Source organism: Oryzias latipes, chromosome 3 (genome assembly GCF_002234675.1).
Source record: "Oryzias latipes chromosome 3, ASM223467v1".
Classification (NCBI taxonomy): Eukaryota; Metazoa; Chordata; class Actinopteri; order Beloniformes; family Adrianichthyidae; genus Oryzias; species Oryzias latipes.
Genome location: NC_019861.2, coordinates 22,395,776 through 22,417,919, shown reverse-complemented (window position 1 = coordinate 22,417,919; position 22,144 = coordinate 22,395,776). Strand labels below are relative to the sequence as shown.

The window sequence follows — 22,144 nt, the reverse complement described above, 5'->3', positions numbered from 1 at the left end:
TATGCTCCACCTACTGCACCTCTGGGTGGCCGTGATGCAGTGAGTAGTTGACCCCTGATCGAAGGTTCAGTTCCTGCCCTGCCTGTCCATGTGATAAAGTCTCCTTGGGCAAGACACTGAACCCCACATTGCTCCTGATGATTCTAGGTTGGTACCAGTGTGTGTATAGGAGAATGGGACTATGAGTGTAAAGTGATTTGGAAGGTAGTAAAGTGCTATGTAAGTATACACCATTTACCATTTATGTTCTATCCATAGCAGCCTATTGGGGGAAACAGGAGCATCTAATTATCTTTTACTAAGTTTGTTTTAGTTTTTTGACACGGTACATCACTTTATAAAGTTATAAGATAAAATGTAGACACGTTAATCACACTGCACTACAGTGGGACTGTTAGGCTTAAAGTTCCACTCCGATCATCTTTTGAGCTGTTCTAAAAGTGTTCCCAGTGTTATTTTAATTATAATTATGCTGTTTCTAGCCCAAATTTAAAAAACCTGTGTCGTTTTCACATAGTCACATAGGTTCTGCAGAACGGCAGGAGTTCATAATAAATCTCTGAGTTGTGGGCGGCACTGTTGAAGCAGAGTAAGCCTGCCCCTATTTCCCATCTCCTTCTGTTTACACTCTCTTTTGCTAGCTTACATCCCCTTACAATCCCAACCTAACATTGCAATAAAAGTGGTGAGCAATATTGGAGTTATGCAGTTGTGCAGTTTTGAGCCAGAGGCCACCTCAGACGAGGAATACAAAGACATAAATGAATCTATTTGTCTAGAAGTAAATTCACTGGAATGGAGTGGAACTTGTAGCATGTGGTTTGTCGATTGTACAACCTACATCACACTACCAGCTTTTTCCAACGGCTTTTTTACGTTTGCTCCTAATTTACAACAATTTGAATAAAGAAATGCTCAGAAACACAATTTAAAGCTTAATTTTCTTTATATATGTCCTCCATCATGAAAAATGCCACAAGAACATGTCAAAAACACCAAAAACATGATTGTCATTGGAGTGGGTCTTTAAGGCTTTTTCTGGTGAATAAGCTGTGTTTTATCTTTCAAAGATGGAGATGAAATCCAAAGCAGATCTCCCAACTTTAATATATGTTCTCCATAATATGTCTGCTGTATCTTTGACTTCTTTGCAGGGATTTTTGTATTTCAGATTTGCTGATGGGGAGGTGGGATACCTTAGCAATTCCTAAAGGTGTGCTTTTTTAGAAGTGGAAGTCAATGGGAGGATGACTGTAATGAATGCATATAGTGACATAAACATGAAAAAAACAAGTCTGACTAAGGATTCCCCTTAAAAAAATCCCTAAATAAATCTTAGCCCTCCTAATGGAATCATTTTTGTTACAATAAGTGATGAGAACACGCAGATTTAATGTAAAATTTCTATAGTAAGCCCCCAACAGTACCATTGGAGGAGTTCTGGTCATTTGTGACAAAAGCTGATCATAAGGGAAATAAAGACTCTTTGTAAAACAAGATCAGCCTATTGCACATCATTATGCTTCTTATAGAATTCTCATGTGGAGCGTGGCGATGGTGTGATTTTCACTGCTGGTAAACACGCTGCACTGTACAATAATGATGCAATTTCTCTCTGACTTTAGAAGGAAAATTAATAATGTTTTTGTCAGACAACACAGACTTCTGCTTTGATGTAAAGGGCTGGTTTAAGGAATGGCTGACTTAAGTATATATCAGTTAGTCTAGGAAGAAAAAAATAAAAATGAAAAACAAAAACACTGCTTGTTTTACTTCTTTATAATAGATTGTAATCTGGCACCTTGCACTGTCCTACAGGCAAACCTTTATGTTTTGTGTCATAATTAATCTAAAGTTGGGTGGCACACTGACTTACAGCTTCATCAGCCCTCCACCTCTTGTACATATTTGTTGACAGACACATGTGCACACTGATACGCACCCAAGTAGGCACATGTACTAAATCACGCTCCCATGGGCTGCCTTTGTTCTCAGCATCTGTTTCTCTCAGTGATTAATTGCAATTAGAAAGAGATTTGAAGGCCTGTAGAAGAACACAGCAAGAGGAAAAAACATCAAGACTAATGAGGGGATGCATTCATCAAAAAGAGCAAAAGAGGGAACAGAGAGTAAGGCGAAGGGAGGTTGGATGGAGGGAGAAGAGTGAGAATGGCGTACAAGAGCCTGAGCGAAAGAAACGGGCAAAAGATGGGGCAGCAGTGGAGGGGCATGCTGAGATGTTAACGACTGAAGTAGCAAAAGAGCATGACATAAAGCATAAGAGGAAAATGCCTGTCAGAAATACAGAAACGCAGAGGCAGTTCTCAAAGCTCAGGCTGCAGAGCAACACCATGGGGGACTGATTAAATATGGAAATCATAATTGCTAATTGACCTTTATTAATCACAGCAGTCAGTGGAGGGCTGAATTGTATTTCTGTGACTCTGTGTGTTTCTGCTTTTGATGTTGTATTTTTTTTTTTTTAAAAAAGCTAAAGTGCTGGTTAATGGTTCATTGTGTATGTGTGCCTAATCACATCAGTCAGTCTTCTCTGGTCCCAAACAGCTCTCCCATATTTACCAGTAGCTTAAACCTAAGAAAACGTCAGAAGAGCACGTGTGCACGATTATGCAAACTGGGTGGTAATGAGTATTGCATTAATATGTAAGACATGGAGAGTGCTAAATAGGGTCACTGTGGAACCGTACTCACTTAACTACCAGATGCTATCCAAATGTTTGCATTCAAGACCCATTAATTTCTCTTTATCTCTTTTTATGTTGAACTCCTATAAAAACTATGAGGTTTTTTGTTCTCACCTTACTTGTACCTTCCTTTTCCTCCGAATCGTGCCATCTGAATCTAGTTGTGCTTCCATGTGAGTTTCTTTACTCATTTTATCTGAGCACACACTGACGCATACGCCCGGATGTCAGTCTTGTTGCCAGATCACACAGATTTGATTAGAGACTCCCTAAATTCATTAACCCAATGTGATTTAGGCAGCTGTCATTAGAGCCACATGTAAACTGGTATGAAGTGGTCTGATTTGGTTTCAGCTTGTCAAGAACATCAGCTTCGTCCACTGTGAGTTCTGGATGTCTTAACTCTTCTGTAGCTGAAAACAAAACCAGAGACAATAACTCAAATTCACCTCTGTTAAACAACTTTCTTCAGTGAACTCTTTCACTCTCAGACACTGGAAGTTCCTGAGGTGAAAAGAGACTTAGATTATTTTAAGGAGACCGGGCACAGAAAAAGAAAAAGATAAGACCCACCTCAATGAAAATCCTGTTTTGTTGTTTTTAACATATTCCGATGCTATTTTTCTCATGACGAAGGACATTTATCAAGAAAAATAAGATTAAAACTATATTTCTGAGTATTTCTTTTTTCAAATTATTGTGAATCAGGAGCAGACGAAAAAATACCATTTGGAAAAGCTTACAGCGGCTACTTACAGCTACAACTGCTACAGTTGGCGTGCGACAAGTTTCCATTCTGATGCAGCCACTTGCAGACAAATGGACTCGTCTGAGCTGACATCTGGTTCAAAGCTGTCCGGCTGGATAGCTCCAAAATTGTTTGCCATTTTTGCTGCACCGGTAATGTTACGTTGCGGTTGTGAGGCGCTGTAAGCTACCGGGAGAGACTGTTTACAAAGAAACCATGAGAAATAAAGGCAGGCTTACAGTCCTGCCTACAAATCAGTGACATTTTTTATGACCTCCAGCCACTCTGCAGAAACTATGTCCAAAAAAATGCAACAAAAAACCTGACTGCACACATCAGCAGTCAGAACTGGAAGTCCTCAACCGTTCCCTTCATGTCACTCGAAAAAAAACTTTATTTTAACTGGTAATATTGTTGTGATACTGTTATATTTATTCCTGTTTAAAGCTTCAATAAAAGTATTTTTTACAGTTCTAAACACTTTTAGAGTTAAGGTTAGGGTTACTGTTAGAGTAAGTTGTATTATTGCCACTTCCGACCAATGCTCATTACCAATGATGTCTGTTGCCAGGTCCCTCGCAAGAGAATGACACAGAATTTTGGATTTTGCCTAAAAACGGCATAATCTTAAATAAAAGACCACTGGGAATGCTTTAAAAGAGTGGGACTTCAAACAAAAAAAACTTTTTTATTGTATTTCTGATCAACTCAAAGTGGAATCTATCTACATGGTTGTTCCTCCCATACTCCCACCTGTGGATCTGATAGGGAGTCAGTTGCAGTTCTTAGGGCACCAACAGTGTCATTTTGATCCTCAAGTAACAGAGATGGTGGGCCCCTTCCCCTCTCAGTCCAGGCCAACCTAATCCCTTTAGCTTGGCCCCGGATCAGACGACTGTGACTGGCCTTCCATTTCACACATTCACAAACTCACAAGTACACACACACACTGATGTCAGAGGGCTGTGAAGCCTTAAAGGGGGACAATCGCTGCAGGTCACAGAGGTGGGGAGGAGACATCAATCAACAGAGGAACAAATGAAAATACTAAGTTAAAAAAATTAACAGCAGATTTCCCCTGGCCTATTACCATTTTTGGACCAGTCTCGTTCACCATTTGTAACTTAATACCAGACTGAGGTGAAACCACAAACATAGCCTTGGTGTTGTTCCTCTTTTGTGGTGTGAGAGGGAGACAGGATGTTGTAGAGCAAAGCTTTGCTGCGTTTTCAGTTTCTAATGCTGCGAACACAGCGGTAGGGCTCCAAGGGTGCCATGCTTCTTCTGTCCAGCAGAGGGCTCTTCTCACAGTGGAGCAGAGGGATCCCTGCTTTTGTCATGACTGCTGACATTACTGCTCATCTATGAAGGAGTAATGACTGAAATAAAGCAGTGTACAATGTTAATGGCATTTGAATTAAACCACTTCTAAATTAATTAGCTAAGTAAAGTATGCAACAATCTAAATGTCACTGTTGATAAAGCTGCTGTTCCTGTAAGCAGTCAGGGGAATCGACAGACTGATTTGTTTAGTGTTATCAATCTGGGTTAGGCTCTGCTAGCTCTAGGTTGTTTCATTTGTTTGTGTATGTGAGTGTGCGTGCCTGTGTGTGTGTGTGTGTTTACCTTTGGGTAGAAAGACAGTTTGATTGAGCTCTGCATCGTAACACTGTCTTTTTGCCAGACGGTTTGTCTCTTAGCCAAGACTCTGCAGTAGAGAAGAACAGAATGATTATCTGTCACAAGGCGCAGCATTCTTCATCATTCTGGATAGCAGTAGCCCAGACTGTCCCATGAATGCCTTGGACCACACACTAAATCAGACTTTTTTTCCTGAAACTTTGAGTATGTTTTACAGTGGTCTCTTATTTTTTTGCAACATCAAAATTGTCTTTTTTTGTGTGTTTACCTGATGCCATTACTTGTGCGTCTGGAGCTTTCACTTTACAGAAGGCACATGGGAGAACACAAGTCTTTTGTTACGGCGTATGTGATGCAAGCAGGGGGATGGGAGGGGGGTCAGGATGGTGCATGGTGTTCAGACAGGAGCGTGAGAGGAATGTCAACCACCTTTAACCTCTACACTCATTAATGTTAGGGGTGCAAGGTGATGATGTGTTGGCTGGATCATTTATAACTGCGTATGGGTGTGTGTGTGTGGGGTGGTGTCAAGGCAGACAAGATTTATTACGTATTAGCAGGAAGAGAGGAGGAGGACAGAGCTCCCAAAAGCCTAGGGTCAGGAGGTCTAGCCAAAGTTCACGAAAGGTCAGAGTGCTGAGTGGATATCAAAGAGCACCCTGGGAGCAAGATATGGCCAACCAGGACCAAATAGGCTTGCAGGGGCTAACCATTCAGACAAAAGCAAGTAAACACATACACACCATGCTTGCATATTAGTGTAGAAGGAGTGTATAAAGGCTGTGGTTGTGCAGAGGTCATAGGTCAGGGGAAATAGCTCGACTCGATCACAGATTTACTCGTTTTACCTACACAAGTATGCACGCACCAGCATACCAACGTGGGTTACCTCTTGACAGCCTGCCTGCAAATATGCTTTTAAAATACACATTTAAACCAAGCGTTCTGATAGACCCAAACACACATGCACTAGCAGACAAAGCCCCACAAAGGCAGCTAATTTCACACTGGCTCTGCTGGGGCCCTGTTTGGGCATGGCTGTGAAGCACAGACAGAGAGACAGATGGTGCAGGGCTGGCAGGAGGAGTTTCTGCTGTCCTCCATGCGCGTGTGCACCAGTGTGTGTATGAATGCACTTGACTGGTTGTTTGTGCCCATTTCTGCATCCGAACCCTCTCCTCTGTGTCTTTGTACATTTTCGAACACCATGCTGTACTTGCTGGACCAAATTAGAGCTGCGGTTGGAGGCTATGTTACCAGACCTTCTGTCCTCGGTTCTTCCTGTTGAAAAGCTAGGCGTCCGGAAATGCAGACTTCAGTAACATCTTAGAAAAGGTTTTACAATCTGATCACATAAAATTGTACCACTTGTCCGAGTTGAGACAGTTCATATGATGAAGACTTGTTTAAAGTTCGACTTTCCTGCTTGAAACTCCAAATATAATTTTTCTCAATTTTGTATGGGAGGTGATGTTTTCTAATGCGCTTTCCATGCAACATTTGTCTTTCTGGGAATGTGTGTGGAAACGTGTCTTTACCATAATTGAAATGACTGGTTGCTTTTTGCATACCCAAAGCCACCAGGATTGTGTCCACGGGGTTCTAGAGAATTTCTAGGAAGAATAACACGAGAATCAGGTCTGAGGATAATGGCAATGTAACGAATGAGTCGAATATTGAGGAGAAATACAGGTGGAATTAGCAAGCTTGAAAGCTAACAGACAGGCTGATGACTGAAGAGAGTGACTGAGCGGTAGCCTTGCAAGCCAACAAGCGATGAGATGGACAGACAATGAGCCAACCATGCAGACAGGGAGTTGGTGTCATCCCACACTGGGAGAGCAGGAGGAGCAAGACGTGTACATATTCCCCAGGACAGGTGGCCGAAACATGCCCCTGCTGCCACCTGGCACTGCCCACCATGAGTCCTTCGATCATCTTCTGTTTTTTCGCCATAATATTGCTGCCAGCTCTTGACCCGCTCTTCCACCAGGATCCCTGTTGAGGCAGGAAAGCAGCAAATGCCCGTTTAAACCACTTTAAAAGTCTCTTCATATTTCACATTGCAGGGTGAAAAGACCAACCAGCTAGAAGAGAACACATTTAGCAATTAGTTAATCCTATGGCCCAGGCTTTTAAGTCAAGGAAAGGCTGAACAGGCAGGTGGAGGTGGTGGACTCCGAAGGCTGGGCTCTGATTCCCCTAAGTGGCAGAGGCCACCTGCTCTCATTCACTGCTCCGCAGCCCTGTCTGACCGCAGCCCGGCGAGCGCCACACAGGCTAATTAAACTCAGTGTGGCACAGACACTTTTACTCCCACTCCCACTGAGATACAGACATACGCCAATTCAAATCAGCAGCATGAGTTTTCTAGCACAAACGGAGACACACACATAATAAAGAACCCACGTTCTTTAAATGGTAAGAAGTGACAAGTGCAAACACTATCACGCAGAAACAGAAAAAGTTGTGATGCATGCATGCTTGCAGACACACGCTGATTTTATGCTGCCAGGAACGACCCCATTGTGGAGTGAGGTGTTCACTCATGTGTTGGCTTCCATCTCTCTTTTCTTATATCATTACAGCTTTCGATTATTGTGTAGTTTCTTGGCATACTGTGCGGGAAAAGTGTCATTAGGAAAAATCCTTCACTGACACCACAATGCCTGGATTCAGCCTTTTTTTCTATAAAATGTCTTGTGTTGTTTTTTACTTTGGTTTCCTGCTACACAGCAAAAACATACACAATTATTTAGTACCTCAAATTATCAGATAGTTATTTAAGATTTCCAGATGTCAACATAAATTGTTTTTTTTTGCTTTTTTTCTGTATGATCCTATAATTGATTTAAAATCTGTCCAGTATATGATCCATCATTACAGTTGGGATAGGCTCCACCCCCTGATAGGGGGATGAAACATGTGTAAATGGATGGATGTTTGCATTTCCTGTTAGAACTTAGGAAAATATATAAAGCATCACAGTCCTGCCTAGGTTTTCCCTTTTCTCATAGAAGTCAATTATATGTTGCTCATATTCAGTTTTCTTTCCCTATTTTCTTTAAGGCAATTTTGCAGCCACATCAAACCTCATTTCACTTTCCTAAAACCTACATTCTGCTGCTTAGCTACAACTGGGATATTTCTAGATGCAAATTTGAATAATCTGTTTAAAGTAAATTTGCAAAATCAAGGAAGGATGATCTGCAGAGGGAAAAATATTTAATTTGAAATAAGGTTTGTTTGATTAAGTTTGCAAAGCTAACTTTGCCTGAAACCTTTCACAAGAAAGAAGCGAAAGGGAGCCAATATTATGGGGGTTGATGAAGAGTATGTGAGAGTTGGTCTGGAAAAGAAGAGACAGTGATGCTGAGAGACACTAAGAGGTGTGACTGTTGCCTAAACTGATTTAAAGCCCAGCCCTCCCAGGCCCTCGCAGCTTCTAGCATGCCACAGGGAGCTGTCTGATAATCCTCTGTTCCAGGTAAAACGCTTTCTTCCTCCAAAAGCCCAGACCCATCTCCTGCAAACACATCATTAAAAAAAGCTCTCGGTTGCCTGTTTTTTTAGCCGCCTCCTCGTCCAAAGACTACTTCTCTTCATCCCTGCATCTCTAATAAAACTTAGTAACATAAAAACTCTGCTCTATAACTCGTGTTTGTTGATTGGTGCTGAATCAGCAATCAACAGAGCAACAGCGTTTGTTTTGTCTGGTTAAGGTTCCGATTAGGGGCTGGTGCTTTTCATCTTTGGAAATCAGAAAAATCACTGGAGAGAAAAGACACAATTTCGGCAAAACGTGACAATGTAACATAAAAAAACAGCACATGACAATTTCACCAAAGACACTTAAAGCAATAAGAAAAACATCATTGGACAAAACAAAACCCCAAAACTGTGACATTTCACAAGAGTCGACAACAAACTGGAATTCCTTTTATTGTACAGCTACATTACAAAGCTGTCGAAAACTCCACGAAAAACTTCCAAACATTTTCTCATCCTATAACTCAATAGACTGTCATGATTTTTCCCTACAAGTTAAAGAAATACATCCATTAGTGAATAAAGACTGCCACAAGCCATAACCTTTTGCATAGAAGCGCATTTACATAGACGTTTCTTTGAAAGTGGCCGCTTGAACCCGAGCCTGATGTGAACGTAGAATTATACCACAAATGGTTAAAAAACAAAAACAAAATATTTCTAAAATATTTTGAACTTTGTCTCTCCAAGTATGCATGACTGAACGTCTCACACAAGTAGAAGTGAAATGCTGTGTTTTTTAGTAGGTGCACGTCCAGAATACTATTTGCCTATAAACATTTCCTTTGCTGATGAGGTTGCACCAGGCCCTTCAAGCTGCACTCTCAGTGTGCTCATGATTGTGTGATGTTAACCTTTGCAGCTGCATGATAGACAAAGCTTTTTCTTTTTTTTTATTTCTCTGCCTTGCTGTGTTTAACAAAGTCCTTCTGCACACAGCAAAGAGAAACTCCCCTATTTACACTCCATCACAGACACTTAAACAGTGTTCCCTCGCCTCCGCCTTCCATTTCTTCTTTAATCTCTTTTTCCTCTCTTTTTTTTTCTATATCCACTCCATTTAGTCATTAGGTCGGCTCTCATCTACATAAGCTTTTCGTTGTAGCACTCGATTGCACTGGGATCCAGCTCATGTATATTAAATAAGCTGTCTTGTTGTGTCAGCCACACAGCCTGCCCTGCTCTCTGCCTTGTTCCACTCCTTTTTGTCTTTGCTCCTTCTCGCCTGAGCATCTTTCCCTCTTCTGCCTTTCCTCTGTGTTTAGCTTACTAGCCTCCTTCTCTCCCTACCCCCCCCCCCCCCCCTTCGTATTCCTCTGTGGGGGTATTAGAGCCGTTTCTGTTGGCCGTCACTCTTCATAAGTGGTGTCTTGCTCAATGTGTTCCCCCTGTTCCCGGTGCGAGTGCACATCGGTGCCCTGGTGCACACTCTCTCTACAGGCCTCACTCAGAATGGAAATGAAGGGAGGCTGTAATGAGTCCCTCTCAGCCAGGGTCCCCGACCCCACCACCATCAGCCAGCTTAAAGGAGAGAATCACAGAGACAGAGAGAGGGTAGAAAAACGAGGGGTCAGAGTTGGAGGGAAGAGGAGGCTCAAGGGAAAACACAAGGCTTTTTTTTCCTTTTTACACCCCCCTCTTTTAGTGTCTGGTTGCCAAGCTGCTACAATGTTAAGCTGGCCTTTCTTCTGGTCTGTAGGGAACAGTGTGGGACCGCCATGCTGAGCAGAAAAGAATGATTTTTAGAGAAGGGGGGTGTCGATGAGGGGAGGAGGAGAACAGTTGTGTAGAGCAGAGGAAAGTAGAGATAAGAGGATCAAACAGGGATCAAAGGCATCATCTGTATTTCCAGCAAGAGCATATGAGTGAGGTGAAATGCAAGCATTGGGATGTTGACGACAATAAGGAAAACTGAGACAACCAAACTAGCATCATTTTTCTGGTGTCTGCTCATTATAAGGAGCCAAAACATCCTTGGTGTAACACACTGATTTTGAGTTCCTTGCAAAAATCTGGAAAACACAAATTTTTTTGGGAAATTGAAATTATAATATCCAAAATACTTTAAAGGCCCAATCCAATCATCTTTTGATCTTTTTTAAAAGTGTTACCAGTGGTCCTCAATTATGATCATGTCGTGTTTTGCCAAAATAAGAAGAAAAAAAAAATCGTTTTTTTAGGGCATTTTCTGCAGAGCGGCAAAAGTGCAGTGTTTTTTTTTTTCTTTATATATGTCCTACATCATCAGAAAAATTGCTACAGAACATGTTAAAAAGAAAACACAATTTCCATTGGAGTGGGTCTTTAAACATCAAACAAAATTCACATATATTTTAAAGGATTTGGCTGGACGGGGTGGAGAGGTCTGTGTGTCGGGATGTGTATTTATTGCACTTGAAAATCTGATTATTTCTTCACAAGTGGATGGGTCTTCCTGGATGTTATTTACAAAGCATCTTTACCCTGTTCACCAAATCACTCAACTGAGAAACTGGAGCCTTGTCAACACAAACTGACATGGCCTCCTGTGTGTACGTTGGAGTGTGTAGAGAGCGAAAGTGTGTCTGTAAGACTGTGATAGATGAGACACAGCTGATAAGGAGAACAGGGGTCTGCAGCAGTCAAACAGTGCACAGATAGAGTGGCTTGGTTTCCTGTCTACCACGTGTGTGTGTATGTGTGTTTGTGTGCATTTCTTGCTGAGTTATTGTACACAAGATTGTCTGTTCAGAGGCAGATGCCTGACTGGGCATGAAGCCCAGGAAATGTGTGTCTCAGTGTAAGAGGGTGATGGCTGACTCCACACGCCCTCTGACCCTGCCGGGCAGCACAAGTCCTTCTCTGTTTCTCCTCACACTGATTAGAGGGTCAGAACTGCAGAGCCACACACACTACAAACCCCACACACATATACACAGTGTGTTTCTCTTGGCTCTGCCATCAGCAGAACAGAGAGGAGAAAGAGGACATTCAGAATCACGGGGAGGTTAGGTCAAATGGAGAGAAGGAGAGACCACAGGGAGATGTGGAGAACAGCAGCACAACATGCATTTGCGAAGATTAGTCAGAATATGAATAGCACAGGATATAGGGTCAGGGAGGAAAGATATGTTCAAACAAAGATAAAATGGAGGAGGGTGAGCGCAATAAACTTGGTTATTGGAACCAGAAGGAGCCGTGCGTGAAAAGCGAGGATGGGTGGAGTCGTTGTAATAGAAAAATGAGTCCTGGGGATTTTTTCTCTCTCTCTTTATCCAGTCTTTTATTTCCTTGTAGTCTGTAAGGATGAGTCAGTTAGCAATAATTTATTTTTCTTTGCAAGCATGACTTCACTCGCCGTTCTAACCTGTCTATTTTCATATCACGCACTCCAACGGTCCATTCTGTCTACATGTAAAAATGAAAATAAGGAAAATCAAGTTAGCACCGTCCTTAGATGCAGTCTTTGAGGGAAGCTCCGTATCTGTAATCAAGATAGGTGTGAGTTGATGGAGATTTGGTGAGTTTGTTTCAGTATTTGCCTAAAGGCGTAGGTGTGTAGGCCACAAAACCTTTTGCATGCATTTCCTACTTCGCTTTTGTGTGTCTGTGTGTGCACATGGCTGCAGGAGCTGTCCGAGCCTGCATGTGGCACTGACCCATGTAAAGAGGTGGAGTATGTGCGGCATACATAATTGATGCTGTGTCTGTCACACACACACAGAGCTGCATGAGTGTTGCAAAGAATTCCCATCTTAACATGGTGGTCAGAATGTGGAGGAGACAGACGCACGGTAAGAGTGAGTGAGTATGTAACATTCATACCTGGTTATGAAAAAGATGGCTTTCAGACAAATTCTGACTCCATCATCTTTCTCTGATAGTATTTTTGAGTTCTTCTTTTTTTGGATGTTGAGTCTTTTTTGGCTTTCTTCTGTAAGCTCTGTTACCACACGTTTGTATTTTCTGTGGCAGTTTCTCACTCGCTCATGAAGCTGCCCTTCCGGGTTATAAGATAAAAACACTCAAATAAGCCTTAATTGGAAAAATAACTCCACTTCCACACTGTAAAAACAGGGCCCTTAGAAAATATTAAAAATATTCTCTGGCCATTGGCATATTTTATTTAAATAAGCAAACAAAATCTGCCAATGGACTGAGAAAAATGGTCTTACCAAGAATTCTTATTTGAAAAAAAAAATGTAGTCACTAAGGCATGTTTCGTCAAACTAAGATTTTTTTGCCATTGAAAAACTTTCTTCTTATTATTTTTCTTCCAAGACAGAAAATAAGACAAATTTTGTCTTATTGTCTTGAAACGGTTTTTTTTTATTACTTAAGATTCAGGTTTTGCTGTGTTTGTGTGGTTTGGCACAAAAAATTTCAATCACAGCCCCATTTCATGTTTTTGATTTTTTGTTGGCTTTAACCGAATTATTGTTGTGATTTTATTTAGTCATAATTATTCTCATTTTGGGGTATTTAGTACTACAAACGCCCCTCTCAACTACCAACTTCCTACTTTATTCTGTGTCTCTGTAAAACAGGCAGCAGCATCTATTCACCTCTTTGCTCTTTTTGTCTTTTTTTCCCCACAGTTCTACAAAAGATGTATGTTCCACCTGTTACACTGTGACAGCATGTCTGCTAACACAAAAACACATTCTCCGGGCCAAGACGCCCCCTAAATATTTCGCATCAGCCTGACAGACACTTGGACTAATAAAGACGTAGAAAGACATGATGCTCAGACAGCAGGCTTTCCGAGCTTTGTTCCCATTATTTTCCGTTTTCCTCTTTGACCCCTAGACTCTGGCCATGGTGTTGGATGCCTGTAGTTGCCCTCTGCATGTAGAGAAGGGTCAAAGGTCAGATTCTTGCATAACCTTTGAGGAATGGCTTTTTAAAGCTTAAACCTTCAAAAGATCTGAAACTACAGCTGTTCTGACAGCAGCTTTGGCTGACGCTTTGACAGATCATTGGTGTGGTTTGATTAGTCTTTTGTGGCATAAATTGGCAACTGAAAAATTGAGTCATTCACAAGTTTATCACAACCTTGCTAATTTTGACAGGAACCTTTTTAGCAAAGTGCAAGAAGTTAGAGAAAAAAAAGTCTCTTTTTTTCTGCATGTTATTGTCGATAGTTCATCTCTTACCTCCTCTGGTGTTGCCATGAACATTATTGTCGTCTGTGCCTTTAAAGAACAGGTTGGATGGGGTGTATCCCAGAATGACTTATCATTTCATGAAAGGCTTCTGGTTTCACTAGAAGTGGCTATCAAAGGAATTTGTATTTCCCCAGCTATAACACTGAACACAGTTCTCCATTCCAGTTGGGGTCAGAGCCCAGGTGGCTCTGAGCATATAGGAGTGCATAAGGCAGAGAGGTTATCTGAGCCATAAGCTGCACAAATATAAGGGAGTGCTTTCTCAAAGTGTTTGCATCTGTCTGTCTTTGCAGATGCACTTTGGAATGCAGGTCTGAGATGTGAATTTTTTTCTCTTTGTGTGTGCACATTTGTCTACCTTTTGTGGTCTTGGGCCGGGCGACAAGGTACTTGAACTATGGCCACGGTGCTGTAATTAGAGACAAGGGTTAAAGGTCGGCTATAATTCTGCTAGCCTGGGACAGGAGCTCTCCTAAGAGCTGGATAAGGAGGCAGTGTGTGTGTGTGTGTGTGTGTGTGTGTGTTTGGGGAGGTTTTAGCTGTTAGGAGGAGAAGGGAAGAAAGGGGGTGTCTTACAGAGCTCTGCCTAAAGCAGACTCCTTACTGAAAGAAGAGAGAAAAGCAGCCATTAAGTGGTGTTTGTTTTGTAACTGTTGTCCTCCCGTTCCCCACACAGCGACGTATTTATTGCTGAATGTGTGTGTGCAGGCTAAAAATCTTAATGTTCGTTTCAGCTGATTAGCTTTTAGATGCTCCTTGAGTACTTAAACTTGGGGAAAAGGAAATATTGGATTTTTCGAACGTAAAGGTAATAAAAAAAAGTAATTAATGCTGTTTGTTGTTTTAATGATAAAGTCAGAACTGTTTTCCACTTTGCAAAGATTCCTGCGCCTCTTCTCTCTTCCAGTTTTCAGTTATCTTTATAAAAACCATTGTTGCTGCCCCACTTTACTGAACATGCCAGGCTCTTTACGTTACAGTGATACGTCAGTAACCATTTGGATTAATAAAGCAGCTCCATCTCAGAAAACCTGTAGATGTCCCATTAGATTTGTCATTGCTGAGGAGTGGTATTGTGGGGCTTGTGCTTTTCTCTAACACCAGACAAATTCCATCAAACTATAAAGTCTCCAGAGGGAGGAGAGGAAAAGTGCATTTATCTGTTTGAAGTGAGCAGTGGAAGATTTACAATTTGGCATTTCTCGCGGTGAAAATGTTTTGTAACAGCTGCGGGTTTTAATCCATACGTTGACTGTGTCTGACTCGAACCAATTACTGCTTACTGACGTCGCCTGGCTCAGACATAGTGACGTCTGTATCGTAAAAATAAATTGCGACTAAATTGATTTCATTTCATTGAAACCGGAAGTAAGCTATTTGCCATAGCAAGCTCTCCTAAGAGCAGGATAAGGAGGCATCACACTCACTCGGTCCAGTTCTCTCACAATGGTCAATGGTTTTGACATGTTCAGAGGAGCAGAACCACATACAAACTAAGAAAGTTATTTATTAGACAAAAGAAAATCTATCTTAAATCACTGAGATAACAGTGTGTGGGTGTTGGGTACAGGAGAACTGAGTCTCTCTGTTATTTGACATATGGTGATCAGCAGACCCGCTCCCAGTGCAATGTGTGAGGGGGTTTCCCCATCACTATGTGCAGCTGGACCTAAAGCCTCAAGATTACACATGCAAAACAAAAATTATTTCTAACATTTTATTGATTTATGAATTTACACGTTTTTTGTCTGTTTTTTTTTACCAAAAACATGAATACAACTTTTATTTTGATGAGTTTTAACAAAAAAAAGTCACTTCTCGACATAAGTGGTTTAGGCGCAGTTATTGATGTTTTGATTAGGTTGGGAATGTTGCAGTGGAAGGTCCTCTCGGGAGCATAAAACAAGCGCATCTGAAGGCCTGTTATCTTTATGTGTGCACTGAGCTCTTACATTGAGGGAGTCGCCTGTTAACTGTGTGCCAACTGGCTCAAAAGCCTTGGCAGTAGTCAGGCGTGCTTGTGCTCACTCTGATGCTACCACCTGTCCGGTCTCTGGAAGAGTCACCAGGTTCTGCAGGGAAGGCCTCCCCTGTCAGCAGGGGGTTCGGGTGTGTGAATGTGTGTCTTCTGTATTTTATGCGCCGGGTGTGTTGGGTTGAGAGGGGAGGTAAAACCCAGTTGGGGGTGAGGTCAGGAAGTGCATGGAACTAGCTGGTCTGTCCGACTCCTGCAAAGACAATCAAACTATGGCACAGTCATGGCCTGGTCTGCACGCTGCTGCGTCCAAGTGCCAGTGAAAATCTGTCTGTCTTTCTACCAGTCCATCTGTCTGTCTGCCTATCCATCTGCATCCTAAATTTGTGTGTGTGTCCTTTTGACTATATGTTTGCCACAGCCCGTCAAAACCGCAGAATATCAATAGCAGAGACAGAAGGAAACACGCTACTCCTCAGTTCTTTTTTACAGCACATCTGTTGATGAAGTATGTGGGATATATTGGTTCCAAAAACCCTTGTACCAGCTTTCATCAAAGGATTGTGTGAACACAGACTTGCTCAATAATTTAGGTACTGCAAAGAGTGGTTCTGACTAAATAATGAAGGAGCTTGGCACTGATGATCAAGATCATCTGAGAAAGGAAGAGTGTGTGCACTTGTGCAGCATAGATAGGGGTTCATCCATGTGCTTCATTTTTTTTCTTAGATGGCACCCCTGTCTCATATGACCATAATCAGTCTCACACATGACAAGTAAAGGGCTTCAAATCATCTGAGGACTGAGAGAGTGGTAATCTACCACTGCAAAAAAATGAGTACTCCTCTGTGGCTACACACAGGCACCAGGAGCATCAAGATGTAATCAGTATGAACAATCAAGGGAGGGACCTCATTTTCTGTTAATGTCTCGGCCTCCAAACTACAACAAACTTACAAAAGAAAGCCTGTATGCAGCCCAGATTCATGCATGTGAGCATTGTATTTTGCTGTAACCTTTGTCAAATTTTGTATCCATGTTTTTATTTATCTCCCTCTTCACCTTAATGTTCCACAAATTGTGAAAACAGTTGAGGTCTCCACCTCTGGTTCTCACTCAGTTTGCTTGTGGTTCAGGTGCATGAAAAGGGTTCCATGCCAGCTGGGTGAAAGGTCAAATGCCGTTGAAGCCTGTTGTTATCTGGGGGTTGTAATAGCGACGGATAGTAATGGATGGCTTTAGACCACATGTCTAGTGACTTTAAAGGCTGCTGCTTGACCTTTGACTTCTGCTGACCCGAGAGGTCTAGGCAGGAGGCCACAGACTGCCACTGGAGCAGAACCTCTGACCCTCAGATCAATGCGGGGCAAAGGCTGAGTGCAAGGCTCGCTCGATGACACTGTATGGGGATGGTGGTTCACCGGCCCCTTGCATAATGTTACGTTGCTTTTACAGTGTTTATCTTGTTTAAAATGCTGTTCAGTGCAGATCCATGTAACTTTCATCAATGCTGGATGCTGACTAACTGCTGATTTGACTTTTCTCTTTTTCTCAAATTTGCATTTGCAGTGCAACAGCACACTTGGCTTCGTATGAAGGGAAACTTAACTTATATAAGACAGCTGACTACTGGAGTTCAATATGTTACAAAAAGCAAGGATCTAAAATGGATTGGCCTTTTAATAGCTGATACAGATCAAATAAGAAGATCCATTTTAAGCCCCATCCTAATCCTGCAGATTCTCTTAAGCCTGTCTTTTTTTTCTGGCCATGACTTACATGTTTTGGCTTTTCATTGATATAGTAGATGGATATGGCAGTTTTTATTCCCATCTGATTCTTTCTGCTGAGGACCCTGCTGCACTCTCATTTCTCATCTCTGCACCGGATCTAAAATTTGCACAGACCAGTGAGGTTCTCTTAGATAAATCACACAACTTCTCCTACGTCGGCCGCTCACATGAAAAATTCCTCTGAAACTTGGTACATATGTGCATTGTGCGGATAACAGCAGCAAAGGGTTGTGGGGGTGTTATGCATTGAGGATTTCTCTCATAATGCAGGCAATCCTTCTAGTCTTATCTCAGGCTGTTAATGTCTGGGGCCAGGGGAGGCAGAAAGTTTGCGATTCATGGCCCAGACCTTGGCTTTGTGAGAGCAAACGTTAATAACCTCACTGGGCCCAGCTCTCACAGAAACACCACCTCATATAGAGAATTCTGTGTGACTCTGTGTGCAAATGAGAAGGAAACCACAAAGACAGGACAGTAATGGCTGAAGAAACACTGAACCATTGCAAATTGTCAGCTTTACTCTGATGTTTCATTAAGCACATGAAGGCAATTTAGGCAAGTTTTTCTGTGGTTAAAAAAATATTATGTGCAAAATGATGTAATATCGAGAATCCATCTCAATGATCTATTAAATTATCATATTGCTTATAGGGGATTTATGAAGCACGTCTCATTAAAGAAGGTTGCTGTAATACAGTTTATCCTGCATATATTAGATACAAATTGCCTAGCAGTCATACACTTTTTTAATTGTGGTTGCATGCAGACACGCATGAACTAAAACACACCAATAGAAGCATACATCCACCTTGAGCTGCTGTGGTGTCATTCTGTGAACAGAACTTTTCATGGTGAGTTTTTTGTATTAATGTCTGCTTCCGGTTTGACCGGGTGAACACAGCACAGCAAGAAGCTCAATCAAACAGGATCACCCTTAGTTTGTGCAGGTCTGTGTCTCACACTGAGAATGACTGAGCAGAGTGCTGCAAGAAAACAGCATTTCTCATTTTCATTTTTGTCATTTTTGGGTCTTACATCAAGAAGGAACAAAAGGGCAGAAGATGACTATGAAATTAGAAAAGTAAATGAAATGCATTTACTGTAAGTGAATGTTATTTTTTACGTTAAATACAATAATCCTGCTTACTTACTATAGAAAATATAGCTATTTCCCTTTTACCAGGATTAAAGAAATGAACATGGCTAGGTTTGCATCAAGTGTAATTTTAAAAATTCAAATCTTGTTTTGATTGAAGAGATTGTTTGATTGGCTGATGCATGTTTGCTGTAATTCATACCAAAATAAAAGCCTATTCCAAATCAATCATTTTTTTTTGTAATACCAGTAATGTATGAACTCAAACTATAAGGTTTTGCAAAGCTAATGACAATGAATTTATAAAAGAAGATGTGCGGGGAAAGCAAGAATTTAAAAGGCCAAATTACTTTCCCCCTTTATCCTAGGGTTGGATGTGTGTGCTTATGCGTGTGGGAGGTAGTTGATAAATCAAGCATTGATAAAGATACTTGCTGAATGTAAGTGGTCTGCTTCATGTTTTTATAAGAGCACAGCAGAACAATCAATCTAAACCCAAATGTCTTTTAAGATCATATTTTACCAGGTTATTGCTATAAAGGATTATTTGTATGTTTAAGTTATTCTAAGGATGATTGTTGTAAAAAAACGCCCCTCTCACCCTCCGCGGGTGGTTTCTCCTCTAAGCTCGGGTCCTCTACCAGAGGCCTGGGAGCTTGAGGGTCCTGCGCAGTATCTTAGCTGTTCCTAGCACTGCGCTTTTCTGGACTGAGAGGTCTGAGGTCTTTCCAGGTATCTGTTGTAGCCACTCCTCCAGCTTGGGGGTTACTGCCCCGAGTGCTCCAATTACCACAGGCACCACTGTCACCTTCACTTTCCAGGCTTTCTCCAGTTCTTCTCTGAGTCCCTGGTATTTCTCCAGTTTCTCATGTTCCTTCTTCCTGATGTTCCCATCGCTTGGCACTGCCACATCCACCGCGACGGCTTTCCTCTGTTCTTTATCCACCACTACAATGTCTGGTTGGTTCGCCATTACCATCCTATCAGTCTGGATCTGGAAGTCCCACAGGATCTTTGCCCTCTCATCCTCTATCACCTTCGGAGGTGTTTCCCATTTTGATCTTGGGGTTTCCAGTTCATATTCTGCACACATGTTCCTGTATATTATTCCAGCCACTTGATTGTGGCACTCCATGTATGCTTTCCCTGCCAGCATCTTACACCCTGCAGTTATGTGCTAGATTGTTTCAGGCACCTCTTTGCACAGCCTACACCTTGGGTCTTCTCTGGTGTGGTAGATCTGAGCCTCTATGGCTCTGGTGCTCAGGGCTTGTTCCTGGGCTGCCAGGATGAGCGCTTCTGTGCTGTCCTGTAGGCCAGCCCTTTCTAGCCATTGGTAGGACTTCTTGATATCAACCACTTCAGTTATGGTCCGGTGGTACATCCCATGCAGGGGTTTGTCCTCCCATGGGGATCTGTCCTCCAGCACTGTATCCTCTGCTCTCCATTGCCTGAGACATTCACTGGGCACACTGTCATTTGGGGCCTTGAGCTTGATGTACTCATGCATCTTGGATGTTTCATCCTGGATAGTGGCTTCTACGCTCACTAGTCCTCGGCCTCCTTCGTTGCGGCTAGCATACAGTCTCAGGGTGCTCGATTTGGGATGGAACCCTCCATGCATGGTGAGGAGCTTTCGTGTTTTAACATCCGTGGTCTGTATTTCTTCCTTTGGCCATCTTATTATTCCTGCAGGGTATCTGATAACTGGCAGTGCGTAGCTGTTTATTGCCCGGGTCTTATTTTTGCCATTGAGCTGGCTTCTCAGGACTTGCCTTACTCGTTGGAGGTATTTAGCTGTTGCGGCTTTCCTTGTTGCCTGCTCCAGGTTGCCATTTGCCTGTGGAATTCCAAGGTACTTGTAACTGTCCTCGATGTCTGCTATTGTTCCTTTTGGGAGTGAGACTCCTCCTGTGTGGACTACCTTGCCTCTCTTTGTCACCATCCGGCTGCATTTCTCGAGCCCGAATGACATCCCAATGTCAGTACTGTAGATCCTGGTGGTGTGGATCAGAGAGTCAATGTCACGCTCGCTCTTAGCATATAGCTTGATGTCATCCATGTAGAGGAGGTGACTGATGTTGGCCCCATTTCTGAGTCGGTATCCATAGCCAGTCTTGGTGATTATTTGACTGAGGGGGTTGAGACCTAAGCAGAACAGCAGTGGGGACAGAGCATCACCTTGGTATATCCCACATTTGATGGACACTTGTGCAAGTGGCTTCCCATTGGCTTCAAGGGTGGTTTTCCACAGCTTCATTGAGTTTCCTATGAAGGCTCTTAGAGTCCTGTTGATGTTGTACAGCTCCAAGCATTCAGTGATCCACGTGTGTGGCATCGAGTCATAGGCCTTCTTGTAATCAATCCAGGCTGTGCACAGGTTGGTGTGTCGTGACCTGCAGTCTTGAGCGACTGTTCTGTCGACCAGAAGTTGGTGTTTGGCTCCTCTGGAGTCTCTACCAATGCCCTTCTGTGTGTTACTCATGAATTGATCCATGTGCCTATTTATCTTGGTTGCAATGATGCCTGACATGAGCTTCCATGTTGTGGACAGACAGGTTATTGGCCGGTAGTTGGATGGGACTGCACCCTTTGAGGGATCCTTCTGGATCAGGATCGTTCGCCCTTCTGTTAGCCATTCGGGGTGAGTCCCATCTCTTAGCAGCTGGTTCATTTGTGCTGCCAGGCGCTCGTGGAGTGCGGTAAGCTTCTTTAGCCAGTAGGCATGTATCATGTCAGGGCCCGGTGCTGTCCAGTTCTTCATATCTGAGACTCTTTCTTGGATGTCTGCCACTGTGATGGTTACTGGATTCTGTTCAGGGAGGTTGCTATGTTCTTATATATATATATATATATATATATATATATATATATATATATATATATATATATATATATATATATATATATATATATATATATATATATATATGTACATATATATATACACACACACATGAATGAACACAGAGCGTTTGAACACGGAGCGTTTATTCTCAATTTAAAGCAGCAGGCACCAAATCTTTTTTAAAACAGCAGGTCATTTGACATAGAAGCATCAAACCCAAAGAGCTGCACAATGCATTTTATTTATTTCTAATCATAGTTTGATCAAACACTGCATTTGTGAACCTCAGGACTTTATATTGATTTCTTTTCTAGATACACTGTATTGTAATATAGGAACATGTAAGTCTGCCTTTTAAGAAATGACATAAAGATCAGTGGAAAACTATTATACGGCGAAATGATTGTTGCCATAGAAATACCTTTATTCTGACTGACCCACACATTTTGTGAGTATTATGTTTCTCTGATGCCAGGGAGAAAGTGAAGCTCTCCTTTCTGCTTTGATAATAAGGTGACATTTTACTGAGTGCAGCCTCTTTAATAAGAGCCTTGCTTTTTAGATCCACTGCTGCTTCACTGCACTCGCTTTCCGCCTGGCCTCTCTGGTTCCCTTTGTCTCCTTTTCTGCTGGTAACTTTGC

General features: G+C 42.1%; 1 protein-coding gene and 1 long non-coding RNA gene across 4 annotated transcripts in view; one reads left to right on the top strand and one right to left on the bottom strand.

The window, feature by feature from the left end:
* The window catches only part of gse1 (Gse1 coiled-coil protein), a 167,920-nt gene that overhangs the window by 67,491 nt on the left and 78,285 nt on the right, over positions 1–22,144 (top strand). The window lies entirely within an intron of this gene.
* LOC110017710 overlaps positions 4,103–22,144 on the bottom strand; it is a 33,947-nt gene continuing 15,905 nt past the window's right edge. Inside the window, exons 2-4 of one of the 2 annotated variants that reach the window (XR_002872969.1) lie at positions 7,015–7,092; positions 5,080–5,161; positions 4,103–4,832 (exon numbers count right to left, since the gene is read on the bottom strand). This is a non-coding gene — a long non-coding RNA (uncharacterized LOC110017710). Of the gene's footprint in view, positions 4,833–5,079; positions 7,093–22,144 lie in introns of both variants that reach the window. The other variant, XR_002293206.2, reaches the window with a different exon arrangement.